The 24186-nt window shown below is 46.0% G+C and overlaps 1 protein-coding gene and 1 long non-coding RNA gene across 2 annotated transcripts in view; both read left to right on the forward strand.

Annotated features, from left to right (window-relative positions):
• The window catches only part of LOC146035406 (3-hydroxyacyl-CoA dehydrogenase type-2-like), a 232060-nt gene that overhangs the window by 129528 nt on the left and 78346 nt on the right, over nt 1-24186 (forward strand). The gene's annotated exons all lie outside the window — the stretch shown is intronic.
• On the forward strand, nt 1228-24175 carry LOC146036563 (uncharacterized). Its single transcript, XR_014460854.1, has 3 exons — nt 1228-1365; nt 21937-22045; nt 23614-24175. It is a non-coding gene; the product is annotated as an uncharacterized LOC146036563 (long non-coding RNA).

The following is a 24186-nucleotide window of genomic DNA, read 5'->3' on the forward strand; positions in this document are numbered from 1 at the left end:
CACCCTGCCTTTTTCAGGCATATATAATAAGTTGAAAGTATTTACAGAAATAGAAACACACCCATGAGCAGACCACCCAAACAGAACATTGGTCACACTACCCACATTATTAGGTGCTGGCCACCACACCTATTATTGTGCATAATAGGTCCTTGATCATTTTCAGCTCCAGGCCCATTTAGACCTTAATCTGACAATTGGCGACTGTATACGGATAACATAATAACGCAGAGACACGGCACAGACACACAGGAAACCGGATACTGTATACTGAGTGAGGTACAAGATCGCGACTGTATACGGAGAACACAATAACACAGACAGACGGCGCAGACACACAGGAAGTCGGATACTGTATACTGAGGGAGGTAAAAGATGGCGGCTGTATACGGAATCCAGATAACACCAAATAAAATATAATAATAACACAATGACAATTTTCAGGTCACTTTTCTCTTTACGCACTTCTTTATACAGATAGAGTGGGCCTTGCTCTTGTAGGTGACGTCGGAAGATTCGCCATCCGCCATCCCCCGCCAGCTGCTGTGTCCCCGCCGCCTCGCCGATGGACGCCCCGGGTCCCCGCCGCCCCCCCCCTAACCCTGTCCGTCTCTCTGAAGTGGAGACGGACAGGGTTCCCGTCCCCCCGCCGACGGGAAACTGAGACGCGCGTGCGAGACGTGCGCGTCTCAGTCAGATGGGGTGCCTCTCGCCAGATTTTGGCGCTGGCGCAGCGGCAGCAAAAATGAGAGGCGCTCCATCTGTATTACACTATTTATCTGGTGTATAAGTTATGTGACAATCAGTTTTATGATAATTAATACTATTTATATGTTAAACAATTGTATTACACAAATGCCACCACCAGCCTCTGTCCTTCCCCCACTTATTCTCCTCGGGTATATAGATAATATTATCTATACAGAATATTTCCTGCTGAAAATAAATATATAGATAATATTATCAATATATAAAAATAAAAATCAGGTTGTTTCGATGTGTCCTTCCCTTGCCACATGCTGGGTCTCGGGACTCGAACCTGCAACCTGTGGCTCCCCGTGGCTTGGACTAATAGACACGCGCCACTGTGCCAACCAAGCAGAAGAGCCTCTCTGTGTAACTTGTAGCTCTACTGCAGTGACGTCATCCGCTCTGTGCTGCACCATCGCCACCTATTGGCAGCTGCTGGAACTACATCCGGAACGACTGTGTAATCCGAGCATACACTGAGCTCCGCTCCCGGTCATCTCGCTGCTCCTGCGGAAGTAGGGTCAGAGTGTCTGCTCCTGCCGCTGCTGCAGTGATGTGGGTCCCACCCAGTACCTTGGATGAAAGAGTCTTTTAGAATATCAGGCTCATGGGGAGGTAAGCAGGGGGGAGGACATTTAACTCCTAGCAGGTTAATATGCGGAAGGGGGTGGGGGTCTTTTGTGTACACTTGTATAATCGTGCTACAAATAAGATGTAATAACAGGCCTGGGGGGTTTGGTTACTGAAGTACTGCTTTTCTTCTGGAGGGGGGACTGGAAGTGCTGCTTTTCTACTTGGGGAGGGTTTACTGGAAGTGCTGCTGTTCTATTGGGGGGTGGGGTGTACTGGAAGTGCTGCTGTTCTGCTGGATGGGGGGTACTGGAGGTGCTGCTGTTCTACTGGGGGGTACTGGAAGTACTACTGTTCTACTGGGGGGGGGGGGTACTGGAAGTACTACTGTTCTGCTGGGGGGGATACTGGAAGTGCAGCTGTTCTACTGGAGGGGGGGGGGACTGGATGTGCTGCTGTTCTACTGGAGGGGAGTACTGGAAGTGCTGCTGTTCTACTGGGGGGTGGGGGTGGTTACTGGAAGTGCTTCTGTTTTACTGGGGTGGGTGTATGGGAAGTGCTGCTGTTCTACTAGGGGTGGTGGTTACTGGAAGTGCTTCTGTTCTACTGGGGTGGGTGTATGGGAAGTGCTGCTGTTCTTCTGGAGGGGGGTACTGGTAGTGCTGCTGTTCTACTAGGGGGGGTACTGGTAGTGATGCTGTTATAGTGGGGGGAGGGTGCACTGGAAGTGCTGCTGTGGTGCTGGGGGGGTACTGGAAGTGCAGTTCTACTAGGGGGGGACACTGGGAGTGCTGTTCTTCTATGGTTGCGAGGGATGGGGGTGGTGTAGTGCATCCCTCACAGCCTGTAACATGGCATTTAAGAGCTGATTGGCTGTTACTTTACCTCTCTCCCCTTTATCTCTCTCCAAGGAGGGTATTTAATCCTGGGTGAATTGTTCACCAGGCGAAAAATCAGCAAATTTCGGCCATTTTTGAGGCAAATTCAACTCGCCCTATTCAATCCCAGTGCTTATTTTTCACATGGGCTGAAAATCCAGCATCGGTGAAGACTGTGTGGATAGGAGAAATTTCCAAAAATTCACGTGGTTTTGCCAAATTGGTTTATGTTTTCGCATGTTTTTGCCACTGTTTTTGCCCATCCCGAAAAAAAGGTGAAACGCCATAGTAAAAATTTTAAAACGGGCGATTGAATACTAATCAGAGAATTATTGACGATTTTTCACCTGCCCAGGAAATTCGACCGGATTGAATACCCCCCAAGGCTTAGTACATAGACCGCTCAGTTTGTAAAAGTGTAACAGATCATTTTAAGTACGTTTCCTTTTGTCTCTATTTCCCCTTTCACATGGCACAAATAACCCGTAACCGATGTGAAAGGTCCATTTGAAAACTCTCGGGTCCAGCAACCCGGCATTCCGACACAGGTTAAAATAAGTGTTTTACCCGGGTCTGACCCAGGTTGCTGAACAGTGTAAACAGGTAACACTATTGCGTCAGCTCCAAGCGCTGCCTACTGCCACACCCCCAGATGACACACCTCCTTTGTGATGTCAGCGTCCTGTGGGGCAAATCATCACAAATGCCGGGTCACTCTAGGGGTAGACCCGTGTCAAAAATCCCAGGTGTGATCCCGCATTCACGATGTGAAAAGGGTTTAACCCCTTCCCGACATTTGACGTATATATACGTCATGGCCGGGAAGTACTTCCCGACACATGACGTATATATACGTCATGGCTTCTAACTGTCACTGCGTCTAGAGACGCAGTGACAGAGGGACGATGTCTGCTGTCCCTGACAGCAGACATGTCCCTGCATGCCCAGGGGGGGCTGCGATGCCGCCCCCCCCGTCGGCGATCGCTGTGATTGGCTGTTCAGTGTGAACAGCCAATTACAGCGTTTTCTGTGTCACCGGCGAATAACGTTCGCCGGTGACACGGGATCGGAGGTGATTGGTGCTGTAAAGTACAGCACCAATCACCGCGGGGTGTAAGGGTGACACTGGTGTCACCCCACCTCACCCCGCCCGCCCCCAAAGGCCGTGATTGGTCCGTCGGACCGACGGACCAATCACAGCCATGGAGGGGGGTTTAAACTAACGGGGACTACACTGCAGACGCCATTCCGGTCTGGAATAGCGTGCAGTGCGGTCACCGTGCCCAGCTGTCGCCATTTACTGACCAGAACCTTGCTCAATACTTACCTGATCACTGCTTGGGATCTTGCTTCATCTTGTGACATCCTGTGCTGTGTTGTGCTGCTGCAGTGTCATCGAGTTAGAGAGAGAGAGAGATAGAGAGAGAGATAGAGAGGCCTAGTGACAGAGAGTGCTATATTTTGTGCTGCTGCAGTGTAATAGAGTTATAGATAGAGAGATAGAGAGAGATAGAGAGAGATAGAGAGATAGTGACAGATCGTGCTATATATTTTTTTATATAACTGACTGCTGCCCCCCCCTTTTGTGCTGATCAGTATAAATTAACTGATCAGCAACTTTTTGGGGGCGCAGGGTATTTTTTATATATATATATATATATATATATATATATACCTGCTGCAGTGTCATAGAGTGATAGATAGTGAGAGATAGAGAGATAGAGAGAGATAGTGACAGAGAGTGATAGAGACTGCTATATTTTGTCTGCTGCCCCCCTTTTGTGCACCCCCAGCAACTTTTTGGGGGTGCAGGGGTTATTTTTCATATATATAACTGTCAGTGCTGCTGCTGCAGTGTCATAGAGTGATAGATAGTGAGATAGAGAGAGATAGAGAGAGATAGTGATAGAGAGTGCTAAATTTTGTGTCTGCTGCCCCCGCCTTTTGTGCTGATCACTATATCTGAGGTGATCAGCAACTTTTTAGGGGTGCAGAGGTTTTTTTTTTTTTATATATACCTGCCAGTTGCACTGTCAGTTGCACCAAAGGTTGTGCACCTGCTGCCCCTCACTGGTAATCAGTGTCGCATCACTGATCACCTTTTTTTTTTTTGTGTGTGCTGTGGGGTCTTTTTTTAATTTTTTTTTTACACACACTGTGATTTTGGGGGTGTCCTGTGGCCTCTGTGCGCTGATCAGTGACGTACATCACTGATCATCTTTTTCGGCACAGGGTTGATCTATTTTTTTTTTTTTTTTTGATCAAATTCCTGTTGCCTTTGAGCGCTGTTCAGTGACGGACGTTACTGACCGACATCTGTGCTCAATTTTTGGCGCAGGACCTTTTTTTTTTTTTTTTTTTTAACCCCTTCAATTTTTTTTTTTTTTTAACCCCTTAATTTTTTTTTTTTTTTGTATAAAGTTTTTTTTTTTTTTCTGCACTACATACACACTACACACTACATACCCCCCTGGTTGAAATAAAGTTTGTACCCCCCCCTACACTATACACGTGTTGAAACATTTCACTACCAGTAACACAAAAATAAAAATGGCATCCCAAATGTCATCCCAAATGTCATCCCAGTCATCCAGAAGAATGTATTCAGTGGAGGAGGCATATGCCATGCTTGCTTCTGACTCTGACACAGCCAGTGATGCAAGCGGGGAATTTGAAGGATTCGCCTTAAGCTCCTCTTCCTCCTCTGGTGATGAGGGACCCCCTCAAAGACGCCCCCGTAGAGCAGCTGAGACCCCCCCCCCCAATAATTGATCTCGTATGGACCCCACCACCAGACAATTTTGAGCCCCAGGTTCCTGAGTTTTTGGCCATGCCAGGAATCCAATTTGATTCCACAGGTCTCAGAGAAATTGACTTTTTCAAATTATTTTTCTCTGATGATTTTATAAATTTAATGGTGGACCAAACTAATTTATATGCCCAGCAGTTTATTGCTCAAAACCCCACGTCATCATTTGCTAGGTGGACCCCTGTAGATGCAGTAGAGATGATGACGTTTTGGGGTCTGGTGTTTCATATGGGCATAGTAAAAAAGCCAGAAATTAGGCAATATTGGAGTACAGATGTTCTGTACAGCACCCCATTTTACCGTATGGCCATGCCCCGGGCTCGATTTGAGACGATCCTTAAATTTTTGCATTACAACGATAATGCACAGTGCCCACCCAGAGATGATCCCACCTTTGACCGGCTATTCAAAGTCAGGCCGGTCATTGATCATTTCAGTGCCAAATTTGAAGAGATGTACATCCCAGATAAATTCATTTGCATAGACGAGTCCCTTATACATTTTAAAGGAAGGGTTAAATTCCGCCAGTACCTTCCCAGTAAGAGGGCAAGGTATGGCATAAAAATGTATAAGCTGTGTGAAAGCACCTCAGGGTACACTCACAGGTTTAGGGTATATGAAGGGAAGGATTCAAGAATTGAACCGCCAGAATGCCCCCCCTCCCTCGTAGGTGTTAGTGGAAAAATTGTCTGGGATTTAGTGCACCCCTTCCTGGATAAAGGTTATCACCTCTAGGTGGATAACTTTTACACTAGCATCCCCCTGTTTAAGGCCCTTGGTTCAAGAGGTACAGCAGCTTGCGGTACTGTGCGCAAGAACCAAAGAGGCCTCCCAAAAACGCACATTGCCCAAGTAATGAGAAGGGGTGAAAGCAGGGGAATATGCACCGAAAATATGTTGTTGGTCAAATATAAGGACAAGAGGGATGTCCTTATACTGACAACAATTCACGGAGACAGTACCACCTCCGTCCCTGTACGAGGTACCAGTACCCACACCTCAAAACCTAATTGTATCCTGGATTACAATAGGTACATGGGCGGAGTGGATCTTTCAGATCAGGTACTGAAGCCGTACAGTGCCCTGCGGAAAACAAAAATCTGGTACAAGAAGCTGGCCATGTATATCATCCAGATGGCACTGTATAACGCTTACGTGCTATTCCGTTCTACCGGCCAGAGGGGGACATTTATGCACTTTCAAGAGGAAGTCATAAAGGGCCTAGTATTTGGGAACCAGCAGGCAGAGGTCCCCAGTACTTCTAGTACTGGCCCCCGTATTGTACCAGGGCAGCATTTTCCGAACGAAATCCCCTCCACTGCAAGAAAGGGCAGGACACAAAAAAGGTGCAAAGTTTGCTATAAAAAGGGAATAAGAAAGGAAACTATTTTCCACTGTGAAACTTGCCCCGACAAACCCGGCCTATGTATAAAGGAGTGTTTTAAAATATACCACACATCTATGGATTATTAGGTTCATCATTTCACCGTGCTTCGGGGGTCTTGCTAATGCCACATAGCACCCACCAACATTCCACCAGAATCTGAGCTGCAAAATCCAAAAATCACTCCTTCCCTTCTGAGTCCTGCCATGCACCCAACTGGTATTTTTTGGTCACATATGAGGCATTGCCGTACTCGGGAGAAATTGGGGCACATTTTGGGGTGCTTTGTCTCCTTCATTCCTTCTGAAAATGAAAAATTTTGAGCCAGAACTGCATTTTTGTGTAAAAAAATGTAATTTTTCATTTTCACTGCCCACTTGTATCAAAATTGGTGAAACCCCTGGGGGTTTGAAATGTACACTATACCCCTAGATCAATTCCCTGAGGGGTGTACTTTGCAAAATGGGGTGACTTGTGGGGGGGTTCCACTGTATTGGTGCAACATAGCACCCACCATTCATTCCACCAAAATCTGTGCTGCAAAATCCAAAAATCACTCCTTCCCTTCTGAGTCCTGCCATGCACCCAACTGGTATTTTTTGGTCACATATGAGGCATTGCCATACTCGGGAGAAATTGGGGCACAGATTTTGGGGTGCTTTTTCTCCTTCATACCTTCTCAAAATGAAAAATTTTGAGCCAGAACTGCATTTTTGTGTAAAAAAATGTAATTTTTCATTTTCACTGCCCACTTGTATCAAAATTGGTGAAACCCCTGGGGGTTTGAAATGTACACTATACCCCTAGATGAATTCCCTGAGGGGTGTAGTTTGCAAAATGGGGTCACTTGTGGGGGGGTTCCACTGTATTGGTGCTTTGGGGGTCTTGCTAATGCGACATAGCACCCACCATCATTCCACCAGAATTTGTGCTGCAAAATCCAAATATCACTCCTTCCCTTCTGAGTCCTGCCACTTTTTGGTCACACATGAGGCATTGCCGTACTCGGGAGAAATTGGGGCACATTTTGGGGTGCTTTGTCTCCTTCATTCCTTCTGAAAATGAAAAATTTTGAGCCAGAACTGCATTTTTGTGTAAAAAAATGTAATTTTTCATTTTCACTGCCCACTTGTATCAAAATTGGTGAAACCCCTGGGGGTTTGAAATGTACACTATACCCCTAGATCAATTCCCTGAGGGGTGTACTTTGCAAAATGGGGTGACTTGTGGGGGGGTTCCACTGTATTGGTGCAACATAGCACCCACCATTCATTCCACCAAAATCTGTGCTGCAAAATCCAAAAATCACTCCTTCCCTTCTGAGTCCTGCCATGCACCCAACTGGTATTTTTTGGTCACATGTGAGGCATTGCCGTACTCGGGAGAAATTGGGGCACAGATTTTGGGGTGCTTTTTCTCCTTCATACCTTCTGAAAATGAAAAATTTTGAGCCAGAACTGCATTTTTGTGTAAAAAAATGTAATTTTTCATTTTCACTGCCCACTTGTATCAAAATTGGTGAAACCCCTGGGGGTTTGAAATGTACACTATACCCCTAGATGAATTCCCTGAGGGGTGTACTTTGCAAAATGGGGTGACTTGTGGGGGGGTTCCACTGTATTGGTGCAACATAGCACCCACCATTCATTCCACCAAAATCTGTGCTGCAAAATCCAAAAATCACTCCTTCCCTTCTGAGTCCTGCCATGCACCCAACTGGTATTTTTTGGTCACATGTGAGGCATTGCCGTACTCGGGAGAAATTGGGGCACAGATTTTGGGGTGCTTTTTCTCCTTCATACCTTCTGAAAATGAAAAATTTTGAGCCAGAACTGCATTTTTGTGTAAAAAAATGTTATTTTTCATTTTCACTGCCCAGTTGTATCAAAATTGGTGAAACCCCTGGGGGTTTGAAATGTACACTATACCCCTAGATGAATTCCCTGAGGGGTGTAGTTTGCAAAATGGGGTCACTTGTGGGGGGGTTCCACTGTATTGGTGCTTGGGGGGTCTTGCTAATGCGACATAGCACCCACCAAAATTCCACCAGAATCTGAGCTGCAAAATCCAAAAATCACTCCTTCCCTTCTGAGTCCTGCCATGCACCCAACTGGTATTTTTTGGTCACATGTGAGGCATTGCCGTACTCGGGAGAAATTGGGGCACAGATTTTGGGGTGCTTTTTCTCCTTCATACCTTCTGAAAATGAAAAATTTTGAGCTAGAACTGCATTTTTTTGTAAAAAAATGTAATTTTTCATTTTCACTGCCCAGTTGTATCAAAATTGGTGAAACCCCTGGGGGTTTGAAATGTACACTATACCCCTAGATGAATTCCCTGAGGGGTGTAGTTTGCAAAATGGGGTCACTTGTGGGGGGGTTCCACTGTATTGGTGCTTGGGGGGTCTTGCTAATGCGACATAGCACCCACCAAAATTCCACCAGAATCTGAGCTGCAAAATCCAAAAATCACTCCTTCCCTTCTGAGTCCTGCCATGCAGCCAACTGGTATTTTTTGGTCACATGTGAGGCATTGCCGTACTCGGGAGAAATTGGGGCACATATTTTGGGGGGCTTTTTCTCCTTCATACTTTCTGAAAATGAAAAATTTTGAGCCAGAACTGCATTTTTGTGTAAAAAAATGTAATTTTTCATTTTCACTGCCCACTTGTATCAAAATTGGTGAAACCCCTGGGGGTTTGAAATGTACACTATACCCCTAGATGAATTCCCTGAGGGGTGTACTTTGCAAAATGGGGTGACTTGTGGGGGGGTTCCACTGTATTGGTGCAACATAGCACCCACCATTCATTCCACCAAAATCTGTGCTGCAAAATCCAAAAATCACTCCTTCCCTTCTGAGTCCTGCCATGCACCCAACTGGTATTTTTTGGTCACATGTGAGGCATTGCCGTACTCGGGAGAAATTGGGGCACAGATTTTGGGGTGCTTTTTCTCCTTCATACCTTCTGAAAATGAAAAATTTTGAGCCAGAACTGCATTTTTGTGTAAAAAAATGTTATTTTTCATTTTCACTGCCCAGTTGTATCAAAATTGGTGAAACCCCTGGGGGTTTGAAATGTACACTATACCCCTAGATGAATTCCCTAAGGGGTGTAGTTTGCAAAATGGGGTCACTTGTGGGGGGGTTCCACTGTATTGGTGCTTGGGGGGTCTTGCTAATGCGACATAGCACCCACCAAAATTCCACCAGAATCTGAGCTGCAAAATCCAAAAATCACTCCTTCCCTTCTGAGTCCTGCCATGCACCCAACTGGTATTTTTTGGTCACATGTGAGGCATTGCCGTACTCGGGAGAAATTGGGGCACATATTTTGGGGTGCTTTTTCTCCTTCATACCTTCTGAAAATGAAAAATTTTGAGCCAGAACTGCATTTTTGTGTAAAAAAATGTTATTTTTCATTTTCACTGCCCAGTTGTATCAAAATTGGTGAAACCCCTGGGGGTTTGAAATGTACACTATACCCCTAGATGAATTCCCTGAGGGGTGTAGTTTGCAAAATGGGGTCACTTGTGGGGGGGTTCCACTGTATTGGTGCTTGGGGGGTCTTGCTAATGCGACATAGCACCCACCAAAATTCCACCAGAATCTGAGCTGCAAAATCCAAAAATCACTCCTTCCCTTCTGAGTCCTGCCATGCACCCAACTGGTATTTTTTGGTCACATGTGAGGCATTGCCGTACTCGGGAGAAATTGGGGCACAGATTTTGGGGTGCTTTTTCTCCTTCATACCTTCTGAAAATGAAAAATTTTGAGCCAGAACTGCATTTTTGTGTAAAAAAATGTAATTTTTCATTTTCACTGCCCACTTGTATCAAAATTGGTGAAACCCCTGGGGGTTTGAAATGTACACTATACCCCTAGATGAATTCCCTGAGGGGTGTACTTTGCAAAATGGGGTGACTTGTGGGGGGGTTCCACTGTATTGGTGCAACATAGCACCCACCATTCATTCCACCAAAATCTGTGCTGCAAAATCCAAAAATCACTCCTTCCCTTCTGAGTCCTGCCATGCACCCAACTGGTATTTTTTGGTCACATGTGAGGCATTGCCGTACTTGGGAGAAATTGGGGCACATATTTTGGGGTGCTTTTTCTCCTTCATACCTTCTGAAAATGAAAAATTTTGAGCCAGAACTGCATTTTTGTGTAAATAAATTTAATTTTTCATTTTAACTGCCCAGTTGTATCAAAATTGGTGAAACCCCTGGGGGTTTGAAATGTACACTATACCCCTAGATGAATTCCCTGAGGGGTGTAGTTTGCAAAATGGGGTCACTTGTGGGGGGGTTCCACTGTATTGGTGCTTGGGGGGTCTTGCTAATGCGACATAGCACCCACCAAAATTCCACCAGAATCTGAGCTGCAAAATCCAAAAATCACTCCTTCCCTTCTGAGTCCTGCCATGCACCCAACTGGTATTTTTTGGTCACATGTGAGGCATTGCCGTACTCGGGAGAAATTGGGGCACATATTTTGGGGTGCTTTTTCTCCTTCATACCTTCTGAAAATGAAAAATTTTGAGCCAGAACTGCATTTTTGTGTAAAAAAATGTAATTTTTCATTTTCACTGCCCACTTGTATCAAAATTGGTGAAACCCCTGGGGGTTTGAAATGTACACTATACCCCTAGATGAATTCCCTGAGGGGTGTAGTTTGCAAAATGGGGTCACTTGTGGGGGGGTTCCTAACTTTTAGCATCTTATGGTGCCTAGAAACCTACATGGTGCCTAAAAAATAATCTCATAAAAAGGAGGCTCCAAAATCAAGTAGGTGCTCCTTCTATTATGAAGCCTGTGGTTTGGTCAACGTGCACACTAGGGCCACATATAGGATATTTATGAAAACAAAAGAATTGGGGGAATCAATTTTTAGTCACATTTCTCTAGTAAAATGTACTGTGTTCCTTAGAAAAATGTATTCAAATTGCAAATCTGCAAAAAAAAATGAAATTTTGAAATTTCACCTACACTTTGTTTTAATTTCTGTGAAACACCTAAAGGGTTAACAAACTTCCAAAATGCTGTTTTGAATACTGTGAGGGGTGCAGTTTTTGAAATAGTATCATTTATGGGGGTGTCTCACATACAAGTCCCTCAAAGTCACATCAGAACTGAACTGGTCCCTAAAAAAATCAGTGTTTGAAATTTTCTTGAAAATTTGAGAATTTGCTATTCATATTGTAAGCCTCCTAGTGTCCAAAAAAATTAAAAGGAAGTTGAAATAATGATGTCAACATAAAGTAGACATATGGTCTATGTTAGTTATTAACTATTTTGAGTGGTATGATTATTTGTCTCACAAGCAGAAAATTTAACATTTTGCAAATTGCTAAATTTTCCATTTTTTACGACATTTTGGTATTTTTCACAAAAAAACACAGACTGTATTGACCCAAATTTACCACTAATTTGAAGTACAATGTGTCACGAAAAAAAAATCTCAAAATCACTGGGATAAGTAAAAGCAAAAAAAAGTTATCCCCACTTAAGTGAGACATGTCAGATTTGAAAAAAAGGGCTCTGTCAGGAACGCAAAAACTGGCTCTGTCAGGAAGGGGTTAAATGTCTTTGTGGCCTATGTAAGTTCTGTAAGTGTAATGGGTTAGAATGCCGTGGGTTCTCTAACCTCCGCCAGTGATCACTTCTTGGTTTTCTTCTTATGCGCCTAGTGGGGTACGCTTTCCATGCATCCTCCATCCCCCACTCCTCCATACTGACCTTGTCATTGGAAAGGCCGCACGTAGTTGGGTTGTGGTTTCATGATACCTCCGATCTAATAATTCTGGTGCTAATAAACTCAATCTCCATCCTTTGCCCATACTCCCCTACTTTTTTTCCTCCCCTTTTGATGGGCACATTATGGGGTGGAGCAGAATATTTTGCGCTATTTCCGCCATGTTCCCATGGAGCAATGATGCAATACTCAGAGGGAGGCTGGGCTGTGAGATTTTGATTCGCTGAGACTGTCCGCGTCACGCCCCTATCCCGCCCATGATGTATTAAAGCAGCATGTACTCCTCCAGCGGAGGTTGCCACAACTGCATGTACTGTAAAACATTGCCTCCTGTTTGGCTGTTAGGCATGGGGTATGGGTCATAGAATTGACCCAATAAAGGTTGCCACTCAATAGGTTGACCACTGTTGGTCAACAGGCCATAGGTCGACACCTTATAAAGGTCAACATGGCTTAGCTCGAGAAGGACAAAAGGTCGGCAAAAGCAATAGGTCTACTTACAAAAGTTCGACATGAAGGTCGACATGAGTTTTTCACAGTGTCTGTGTCGACTTAGGTCAACATGAACTGTATTTCAGTGTACCGCTTCGCTCGCCAGGCTTCCGGCACGATGTCTCGCTACCCTAGTCAACCTTTTTCATGTCCACATTTTCTATTTCCTATGTTGACCTATTGCTTGTGTTGAACTTTTGTCACTGTCGACGTAGCCATGTCAACCTTTTTAAAGTATCGACCTATGGTCTGTTGGCCAATAGTAGGCGATCTATCGAGTGTCCACCTAATTAGTGTCGACCCATGGAACGCACACGCCAGGCTTGCAGGTTGTACTGTATGGTATGACTGCACGCCAGGTCACTGGGTTTGAAGAAATTACGGTACTTCCTCATCTTTGCGGCCAGCGCTACGCCAGTTATGTTAGCCGCTACTTAACTGCTACGTAAGGATTTTCGGCAAATCTACTTTAGAGGCATTTTTTGAGGTAAAAGATGTTTAGTAAATTTGTCCCCTGGCGGGCTTGCTTCACTCGCCACGCTTCGGGCTTGGTGGCTCAGTTCGCTCACCTGAACTTTACTAATGGTAAATGCAGGGGGCCGGCGGCCATTTTCCTGTAGCTGCGGCCGTGTTCTGGAAGCCGCGACTAGCGCAGGAGGGCTGTCTGGAGGAGGTGGATGGTGATCCAGCGCGGCCCGCAGCCAGTGACTGGCTAAGCGGCCCGGGGGGCACATGGCACCGTGCCCCCCGGCCCAGCCCACCCCTGCCCGTATTACCCGACCCTGGGCGCATCTATTCCTGCAGGCAGAGGAGCTGACTGCGCGGCCAGCAGCTCACAGAGCATAATATGATGTAACAATATGTTCTATTGTGTTGGTGTAAGGTAGCCTCTTCCTGCAAGTCCACGCCTATTGAAACAAGGCCACACCCCCTTTCGGGGGAGCAAATATTTCCACTTTTGAAACGTCTATGAGGTGGCAACACATTTTTTAGTGCACTGGGATCCAAATTGTCCAGAAATGCTCCTCTTACCCACCACTTCTGCTATATAAGCAGCTAAATCACGGACAGCCATACAAGTCCCTCAGTCCCAGCAACCCGGGTAGAGTCCGCCCCAGGGAGTATTGACGCCACCTCCACCTCCTATAGTCCTGCCCTGGTGTCAATTATTTTCTCAGGCTTTTAAGTGATATATTAAGTTTGGGCCTGATAAATGTAAACCCAGTGGTTTACGTTACCAATATGGCCCATTCCACGAGGTACAACATTCTCTGCTGCCGAACCTCCTTCTGAATGTAAGATTCCTGTCACCTGTGTGGAATTACTTCATTGATAAGAAAAGTGTTCAGCTCAGCTGACAGCAACCATGAATTATGCGGGAAGTCCAGATACGGAGCCTCTCTCCCTCCTGGAATGGGTCATGTTGGGAGGTACAGTATGTAGACATTTCTATTTTTCACAGGCCCAGACAAAGTAGAAGTTGTCAAAGTTGTGTACGGTCTGGGCCTGGACCAATGAATGAGCTGTATTACCAGTGCTATTGCTAATGGTGTACAGAGGAGGAGTGCTTGATGTCTGCACTCTCGCCCCTCAGGGTGCACAGGGAAGCAGACGCCCCCATGTCTTGTTCCAAGTCCTTGGCTGCAGAAAGCTTGGTCTGTCTAGGCTTGTTGTGAATGACAGCCAGCTTTCTGCCGTTCCTTGCTATTCCTCATGTCATCCAACTAAGGGAAAGAAAAGCATATACTGACATCATCACCCAGGTGCACTGTGCATTCCCTGCAGGGTTCCCACTCAGCGGGCGTCACCCACGTTCCTCTTCCCCCAATAACTTGGGCTGTCAGGGCCAAGAATCCACTGAGTTCAATTAATCTGAGGAGGCAAAGCTATTGCTGGGCATCATTCTGCTATCATTACACATAGCACAGATGTAACATGTACAGAGAGAGTTACATTTGGGTGAGTTATTTTGTTTCTGTGCAGAATAAATAATGGCTGCTTTATTATACTGCAATATAGCATACCTCCCAACTTTTACTCCGAAGGACCCAGGACACTCGCATGTGTGACCTAACGGAAGGGGCGTGGCCTATACCAGAGGCTCTCCTGCGAGGTCACACCCCCTTTTCCATCACTGTGGGGGCATGCCCAGCAGCTCCATCAGCTGCTGGCTATGCCCCAGCCCCTCTGGCTGCAGGAATAGATGCTGTGCGCATGCGGGTGCGATCTCTCTTCCTTCTCCCGCACATCATCCAGGGAGAGAGGACTGACTGCCTCTGCAGCTGCCTCTCTCCCCAGTCAGCACCCAGCAGCTTGTGCTCTGCTGGGGAGAGAGAGGCTTCTGCTGCTGCTGCTGCTGCAACAGCAGTCAGTCTTTTCTATGAATGAATGGGCAGATGGGTGAGTTAGGTGGAAGAAGGCAGCAGGACCCTTCAGCAAGCCTGAGCCCAGCTTAAAAGTAGCCCCCCCTTCTTTCTTGACGCCACTGGCAACCAGCCATCTGAAGAAGCATAGGTCTACTCAGATTGGCTGCTAAAACTGTAGCTGGGGCCAGTAATTGTGCATTGGGAAAGATGCAGACACTAACTTTGACACGCCCAGTAAACTGGGCTGACGTGCCCCTCCCCATTTTGAAACGGACATTCTCCCCGCCCCCAAAGAGCTGCAGCATGTTAATTAAGCTACAGCTTCCCCAACACTGCAACTGCAGCATGGCAGCATATCAGACCCTACAACTGTACCGTTTTAGCCAGTACAGTACCGTTTTTTTGTGGTCTGTACCGGCTAAAACTAATGTCACTAACAACACACCATTCAAAAATATTATGACAATGTATTTATTTAGCCCAGAGATTACCTTTAAACCATTGCTTCGGCTTTAATTAACAACATGTTCGCAGAGTATTCCAAATCGAAGTTACATGGAAAAAGTAGAATAGTTTTATCACAATGTAATCAAGTAACCTTGGCAGGAAAAAAAATCACCAGATATCTTTTATGGTGAATGAAATCAAGCGACCATGTGAAGGTGCATTAGCCTTCAGATCAGTGAAAGATCTGGAAACAAGTTGAGTGTAGACTAGCAGATAAATAATGTGGTAACATCACATGAGGATAAGCATAAGATAAAATGGTACTCTTTACCTAGAAGGGCGCGCATCGCGGTGATCGCGGGCATCGCGGGTAGTACATTAACGGCACCCGCGATCACCACGATTTCCCATAGGGTTCAATGTTAAATTTAGTGGTGACCGCGATTTTACATTCAATGCTTCAATGCCCGCGATTTTGACATAGGAATCAATGTTAAATGGGCTACAGAGCCCAAATAGGCACAATTAACCCTTAAATGTCCCCCCAAATTTTTAACGCCAACCCGAAGCGTGGCGAACGGCGGCGGTACGCGTCCTCCGACCTTTTCATGCCCTACTATCCACATCGGCGTGGAGTTGAGAATAGAATAATGTGGCGAGCCACCGAGGCCCGAAGCGTGGCGAGCGGACGCGGATACCTTCACAGTTATACGCGTCCCCTCGCGGGCTTCACAGGTGTCCGTGGCGACGCGGACACCTGTGAAGTCCGCCAAGGGACGCGTTTACCTGTGAAGGTATCTGCGCTCGCCACGCTTCGGTCCTCGGTGGCTCGCTGCGCTCGCCACACTATTCTATTCTCAACTCCACGCCGACGTGGATAGTAGGGCATGAAAAGGTCGGAGGACGCGTACCGCCGCCCCTCGCGGGCTCGCTGCGCTCGCCACGCTTCGGGTTGGCGTGGATCGTGGGGTGGCGTTAAAAATTTGGGGGGACATTTAAGGGTTAATTGTGCCTATTTGCGCATTTAACATTGATTTCTATGTCCAAATCGCGGTCAATCAGCATTTTACATTAAAATCGCGGTCAATCAGCATTTTTAACATTGTTCCCTATGGGAAAATCGCGGTCATCGCGGGCACCCGATTTTTATGTGCCCGCGATGACCGCGATTTTTTACCCCTGATGCCCGCGATTCCAATCGCGGGCGCCGTTCTAGGTAAAGAGTACCGATAAAATATACCATTAATACCCCTTTCAGACAGAAAAAAAGACCCGGGAATTTCCCTGCTCTTGCCGTGTCGACCCGGGTTTTTCTTCTGTCTGAAAGGGTCAACACAGGTCTAAAGTTCCGGGACTTCGACCCAGGTATTTACCTGGGTTTTTCCCGTGTCAGACACGTGTTTGCGGCTGTGTGAAAGGGTCCGACCCGTGTTTTTCTCCCGACAATTAAAAAAAACATGCTGATTGGCTGTGCAGCATGGCGCTGCGCGATTGGCTGATCTTTTCAGCTTCCCTGAAGGCGTGGCAGTGGCGTGCAGTGCAACACTGGACAAAATCAGGGCTCTCCTCCAGTGCAAATACCTGCGTCGAGTGGAAGCCCTCTCCACCAAAAATTGTGCCTTCCTCCTCCTGGCATAACACTGTGCCAGGTAGCATAGTGTAATGCTGTGTAACACCGGGGAGATATATTGCTCAGCCATATATGGCTGAGCAATATATGGCTGAGCAATATATTGCTCAGTTTCTCCTTTACATCAGCGACCAGAGATGGTCGCTGATGTAAAAGAAACTGCCGGGGGGAGTCCGGCAGTGGAAATCAGCTGGTCGCAGGAGCATGTTCCTGCGACCAGCGATCACCACAGGGGCAAAAACGGGAGCGCGCACCCGGCGATATATCGCCGGTGCACACTCCCATTGCGGGCAATATGGTCGCTCAGCGACCATATTTCCCGCGATTTTGCCCTAAATCGCCCCCGTGTGTACGCACCTTAAGCATCTGCATAATGCTCTGATTTGCTGTAAGCAGCAAAACACACAGAGAACTCATGACCTCCAGGTTCTGCAACTTGTCAGCCATGTTTAATGCAATGCAGTGAGCAGACACCTCCCACTTTTCATGATCTCATCTCTGTGTGCCTTTAAAACTGTCCTTTTCTTATGACACACAGAGTTTTGCAGGAAAAATCCGGCTTCTGTGTGAAAGGGGTCGACACGGGAAATACCCAGGTTTTTGCTCCTGTGTGAAAGGGGGTCAGCCCCTTGCTGCCTAGTTCTACCTGGGTTTTTTCTGTCTGAAAGGGGTATCAGAATTTAATTCCGTGACGAGGCAAGAATCGGTAATTATTTTAAGAAATGATAAAATACTGTAGATATTTTTTTTTAAATACATATTTAAGTACTTTTCGTTATCATGTGATCATTGGGGATAATTCAGATCTGAACGCTGCTAAGCGAATGTGCCGCAGCCAGCGAACAGGTAGATGAATCGGGCCCACTAATCACAACTTTACCAACTCTCCCACATTGGCTGGTGGAGTTGCAAATAGACCACGCCCCTTTATGTGAAGCCACACCACAATTTCTGATCTACACTTCAAGAAAGTTGGGAGGTACAGTATAGGTCTAAAGTGCAAGGGGCAGATTTATCAAGTGGCGGCATTTCCCATAGCAACCAGATTGTAGCTATAATCTATGTAGCACATTTAAGATGATATCTACAGGTGTGGATCAGTTGGTCACCAGAAGTTGTTAGACAGTCATTAGGTCGACACCATTAGGTTGACATGTGTCTAGGTCGACATGAGTGTAGGTTGACATGGGTTGGGTCGACGGGGTCATTGGGTCGATAGCCAAAAGGTCGACATGGGGTTTTTCACTGTTTTTACCCGAATGTCGACAAGGAAACAGGTTAAAGTGCACCACGTCCCCTCGCATGGCTCGCATCACTCGCCATGCTTCGGGCTTGGTGCCTCGCTAAGCTCGACACACTATTTTATTCTCCCATCACGTCCTGGTGGATGGTAGGGCATGAAATACCACCTGTCGGCACATATCGGCTCAAAAAAACCAGTGCAAAATCCCATGTCAACCTTTTGACCCTGTCGACCTAATGGCCCTGTCTACCTAACTCATGTCGACCTAAATGCATGTGGACCTAGACACATGTCAACCTAAATGCATGTCGACCTAATGACGGTCTGAATGGATGCTATAAGCAATACCTCCACTTGTCCCCTTGAGATGGTTTTATAAATTTCCCCTCAGAGGAGGCTACAAATTTGTTGGATGAAACCACATTCATGTAATTGCAGCCTATCAATTCACAGGTAAAAACAGTTGTATCACTGGCATTCAGTGACTTCATTGGATTCAGTCTCATTAGTACTAACTCCACCTACAAAATGTCTGCCTTCTAGTTAAAGGAAGTTAAATCTGAGCACAGATCTATTATATTTCTTAAAATATTAGCACTGGCTAAGAAGCAATGATGCAATTCAGACGCTTATAGAAACGTCACATACTCTGGTGTTTATTTACTTTGATAGGAGTTTTATTAAAGGTGCGCACCTCCCAACTGTCCCGATTACAGCGGGACAGTCTGGATATTTGGAGACTGTCCCGCTGTCCCTTCGGCAGGTGGCAATATTGGGGGAAGCTTCAGATCACTGCTGTTGGGCACGTCCCCGAAACTGGCGAAAATACTGTAGATACCGAATGGGTTTTATAGACAGGATACAGGTTGGGGCCTCTCTCCCCACAACTATCCTAGTAAACATGGCTTTATTATACATAGATATACATACATGTAATGTCATATACACATATATATATATATATATATATATATATATATATATATACACACATATAAATCTGTACAAGCTGGGACTGACACTAACTATAATGCATACCTGCCAACTTTTTAAAACTCCTCTCTGGGAGAAGCTGGAGAGGAGTGAAAGGGGGGCTGGACGAGGCTACGTTTTGGGGGCGGGCGAGGCTGATGTCACCAAGCCCCGCCCCCACAACCGACAGCCGCATTAATTCATGGGTCCGTGGATTGGGCTAAAATAATGCGAAATTACGCGATTTGATGCATTTTTGCCCCGCCCCCCTCCCCGCGGACCCATGAAATTCAGAAATTTATACCACGGGGAAGGGGGGGGGGGGGGGGGGAGACAGGAGCTGTGGCTATAATGCGGGAGACTTGCCTACCTTCCCGGGGGGCCGGGAGGGAGACCCATTTTGCGGGACCCTCCCGGCCATTCCAGGAGGGTAGGCAAGTATGCTATAATGGACATTTAGCAACTATGGGGGTTATTCAGACCTGATTGCAAATTCGCATCTGCCCCAACCCATTCCTTCATGTGGGAGATCCTTCTGAAACCCCTAAACAGGCTGCAGCTTTGTATACATGGTCACGGGACACTTATACTATGTGCAGACACCTCACTACCAACCAGTGATGCCCATTCATCCTTATATCAGGAGAGATACCGATGCTTATGATTCCAGTTGCTTGTAACCGCTTTCGGTTGTGTACATAGGGGTATGGGTCATAGGGTCGACATATATTTAGGTTTTGACCACTTAAGAGCAACACATGAAATAGGTAGACGTGGGTCGGAAAGTCAATACAACTGATACATTAAGTCGACATGAGTTTTTCACGTTTTTTTGTTTTGTTCTGAATGTCGACATGAACCCCATATCAGTGTACCGCGTCCCTTCGCATGGCTCGCTGTGCTTCGGATCCTATCGTATTCGCCTTCCACGCCCTAGTGGATGGTCAGGTCGGCTAAAAATAAAAACCATGTGAAAAACGCATGTCGACTCTCCCATTGTCGACCTAATGCTTGTGTAGACCTAAGACCTGTCAACCGTTAGTGGACGACCTAATGTATGTTGACCTTCATAGTGTCAACCTAGTGGCTGTATCCCGTACACAGATGCGGACTCTTTAACCTTTACATCTGCACACTATTCCTTGTGCAGATTGTGATAGTGATTTGTGTGCACATTACACAGCTGCAAATGTATTTATTTTTTGTGGACTTTGGACTTGCTAATAATGTCAAGTGAAGTGAGGCAAACGCTCACATCACATCCACCAGCGCCATGGCAACTGCATACATATACTCAGCCTTGGCGCAAAAGCATAGGGCCTAATTCAGACCTGGTTGCTCATCTGCAAAGTTGCAGATGACTGCAACTAGATAGCCGCCGCCGAGACAGACAGAAAACCTGCGCAAATCTGTGAGTTCCAGTCTGTGTACATGTGAGTAAGTCTGACCCTTCTACAGTTCTGCGACAGGCAGACCGAAGCACGCACTGGCGTCACACATCCTCCCTTAAAACGCCTGGGCAGGCCTGCATTTTTCTTTTTGGACACTCAGTTAAAAAAAAAAAAAAGTTTGGTTACCACCCCCCAAACGCCAGCTTCCTGTCTATCCAGTTTGCTATTTGGGCTCGCGCATGCACACTACGATTTGTGCACATGAATGTCATTCCATGATCAAACGGATTGCAAATTCGCACAACAGCGATCAACTTTGAATCAGCCCCATAGACTTCCGAAATGAGTGTCTGATCATGAAGAGTGGACGCGCCAATAGAGACACTGGAGGCTTGTTTCTCTATGTACATGATCTCATCTGATTATGGAAACTGGATTGATACGCATTTCTGCTTGCAGACATTCCCTGTTTCCTACCTTAAACAATACCTTCCTGTCAATAACTGCGCTGAAATTCTCAGCAAGAGCGGCATCGCAACTCTACCGCGGCGCATGTACAGTCTACCATTAATTGCTCAGTCTTGTGGACATTGACCATGTATTCAAGCTGGAATTGGGCCCTGTGTGTATTGTGTTTTCTCCTTTGGACTCTTTAGCAAACAAAGCACTTTTTTTTTTTTTTTTTTCTCAAATGGACAAAACCATGCTGCACTGTAGGTGGGGCAGATGTAACGTGGGAACCAACCCTCAGTGCTGTGAGGCAGTAATACTAACCATTACATCGTCCATGCTGCTGTTTTTGTTCCTACACAATTGTTAAGTTCTGGGTAGCACAGTAATCTGTCCCTCTCCCCCTCTAATTCTTGTGTTCAGCTAAGAACATGTAAGACATGGGTCTTCAACCTGTGGCCCCCCAGATGTTGTGAAACTACATGTTCCAACATGCATTGCCACATTTTTTTCCTATGAGAGCATACCAAAACTGTCATTGCATGCTGGGACATGTAGTTCTACAACATCTGGAGGGCCACAGGTTGAAGACATGTGATGTAAGATAAATGTGTAACTGGTGATTGCACAAGGAAGCAGGTGGAGATCCTGAGGTCCAACGGCACCGTGCTCCTCTCTGGTGTAGTGTGATTTCCCAGCATGGTTTATTTTATATGTATATGAAATTGCCTACTTCTGGTTATGTGTAATGTGTCACATGAGCTTTGCTGTATTGGTCACATTGTGTACTGTTGCAGGTTGGACAGGCGGCCTACTCTGCCTCCAAAGGGGGAATTGTAGGAATGACCCTCCCTATCGCTCGAGATCTGGCTCCACTTGGCATCAGAGTCGTGACAATCGCTCCTGGTACTTTCCTTTTTATATCTGTTTTACTTGCATAAATGTGACCTGCTAGGGCAGGGAAGGGGAACCATTGGCCTTCAACTGTTGTTAAACTACACATACAAGAATGCCGTGCAACTATTGAGCATTGTCAAAAAGCAAAACTGTAGCAGAGCATGCTGGGATGTTTACTTCAGCAACAACTGGGAGCCAAAGGTTCCCCATCCTTGCACTAGGGAACCATTTGTTTATACTACCTGATGCCTACACATAGTGAAGGCAGCCATTTTGTGTCCAGCACTAATGTTCTTGGGAATGATGCCTAGTCATACATCTATGACCAGCCCTACATGGATAGTAGTTGGGGGATTCTTCATTGAGGTCATTTATTGCTGGCAATAAAGTTACGTTTGCCAGGCATCCTTGTGATCCCCCTCCCCCTCAACTTAGTCATATGGGACACCTGTAGTAAAGAAAGAGGGTCCCAATTATACAGATATAAGTAGTTTACATAAAGTGTCAGCAGCCATTTTATTTCTTAAGCAACTCTTTATGCAATTGCAGCCAGGAAATTCACTACAAACTATAAATTCTGATTAGAGTTTTTGTGAAATAGAATGCATTACCACACAAAATGGCTGCCTATGTTGTGTCTGTGACTGATGCTCTCTGTGAGACTGTTACAGCTGAGGAAGCCTGATACAGATGTGTTTGCAGTGCTAACAAAGCAGCAGCAAACTGTGAGGCAGCCGCCTACAAGCGAACAAACGTCCACCAAAGCCATCACAACATGCTCGGCAACTGAGTGCGAGTGGTCCCATTGTGCCTTCATGGCTGTTCAAGAATATACATGGGAGTTGTGATGTCGCCATTTTTTGTATGCATATAAGATCGCCTTCTTTTTGCAGACACTCCCCGCTATCTCCGTGACTGAGTTTTCACTGCGAGCAGCATTGCAAGTTTACCTTGGTGCCGTGTGCTGTCTCCCTGTTCTACACTTCCTCCTTAGTCAATACTAGATATGAGTGACTTTTTTCGTTGTGCTGTTCTTACTCTAGGAAAGGTTTAAATTATTAATAATGACCCTTTTTTCTTGTGAGGCGTTATGGAGTCTGGTCCCCCCCGCTAAAGCCCCATACACACTGGGTGATTTTGAGTTTAAAGCAGCTCAGTTTGTTGTACCAGCTGCTTTCCGCTCCAAAGCGGCCTAGTGTGTACGGGAGAGTGGTGATGCGCGCTCTGGCATCATCGCCAGCCGCGCCACTCATCTGCTGGTATTACCAGCAGATGAGACAGGGTGGACATCTTTCAATAGCGTCCGACTATGGAAAGCTGTCCACGCCCTGGAGAAATCACTGGGCAGGGGGAAATCGCTTGGTGTGTATGCACTTTGCTTGAACACCGTTGGCTTATTTAGTACCTTCAATTTTTATATTTAAACATCTGTTCTCAAGTATGAATATTGCAAAAACCTAGACAGCTAGTGAGCCTTGGGGACCAATATTGGAAAACACTTTTTTTTTTTTTTTTGTGTAAGATTTTTCTGTGCTCCGGAACACTGCAAAATGTCACCGAATATTCTGTCTTTCCAGGCTTGTTCGCAACCCCTCTCCTCCTTGGTCTCCCTGAGAAGGCAAGAGAATTCCTGGCCAAGCAAGTACCTTTCCCCAGCCGACTGGGCCACCCTGAAGAGTATGCCCACCTGGTACAAACCATTGTAGAAAACCCCATGTTGAATGCAGAAGTCATTCGTCTGGACGGTGCCCTTCGTATGCAGCCTTAAGAAAGTTAGAATCTTACGGGGAACCACCAAACCTTCCGTCCACGTCTTAAAGCATTGCTACCGGGTTACACTAGGAGTTGTAAGGCTATTGTGGCATTGATGCCAGGAATGTACCCAGAAATCTATCACTAGATTATTCTAGAAGACGTGGAAGGCCAGCCAGATTTTCTGGAACTGTGATTTTGACCTAATTCTGTTTATGCGGTTTGTAGGATAAAATTAGTTTTCTGATTATCGGATGCTTCTGCTCTTTGATTCATTTTGTTCTTCTCATTGAACATAACAAGTGTTCATTTGGTGTGGGTGGAAATGCATAAGGAACGTCATGTGATACATAACACCAATGGAAACAAATAAACTATGGAAATACATCAGATAACAA

The sequence above is a fragment of the Crinia signifera genome, chromosome 9, assembly GCF_055691185.1.
Source record: "Crinia signifera chromosome 9, ASM5569118v1, whole genome shotgun sequence".
Classification (NCBI taxonomy): domain Eukaryota; kingdom Metazoa; phylum Chordata; class Amphibia; order Anura; family Myobatrachidae; genus Crinia; species Crinia signifera.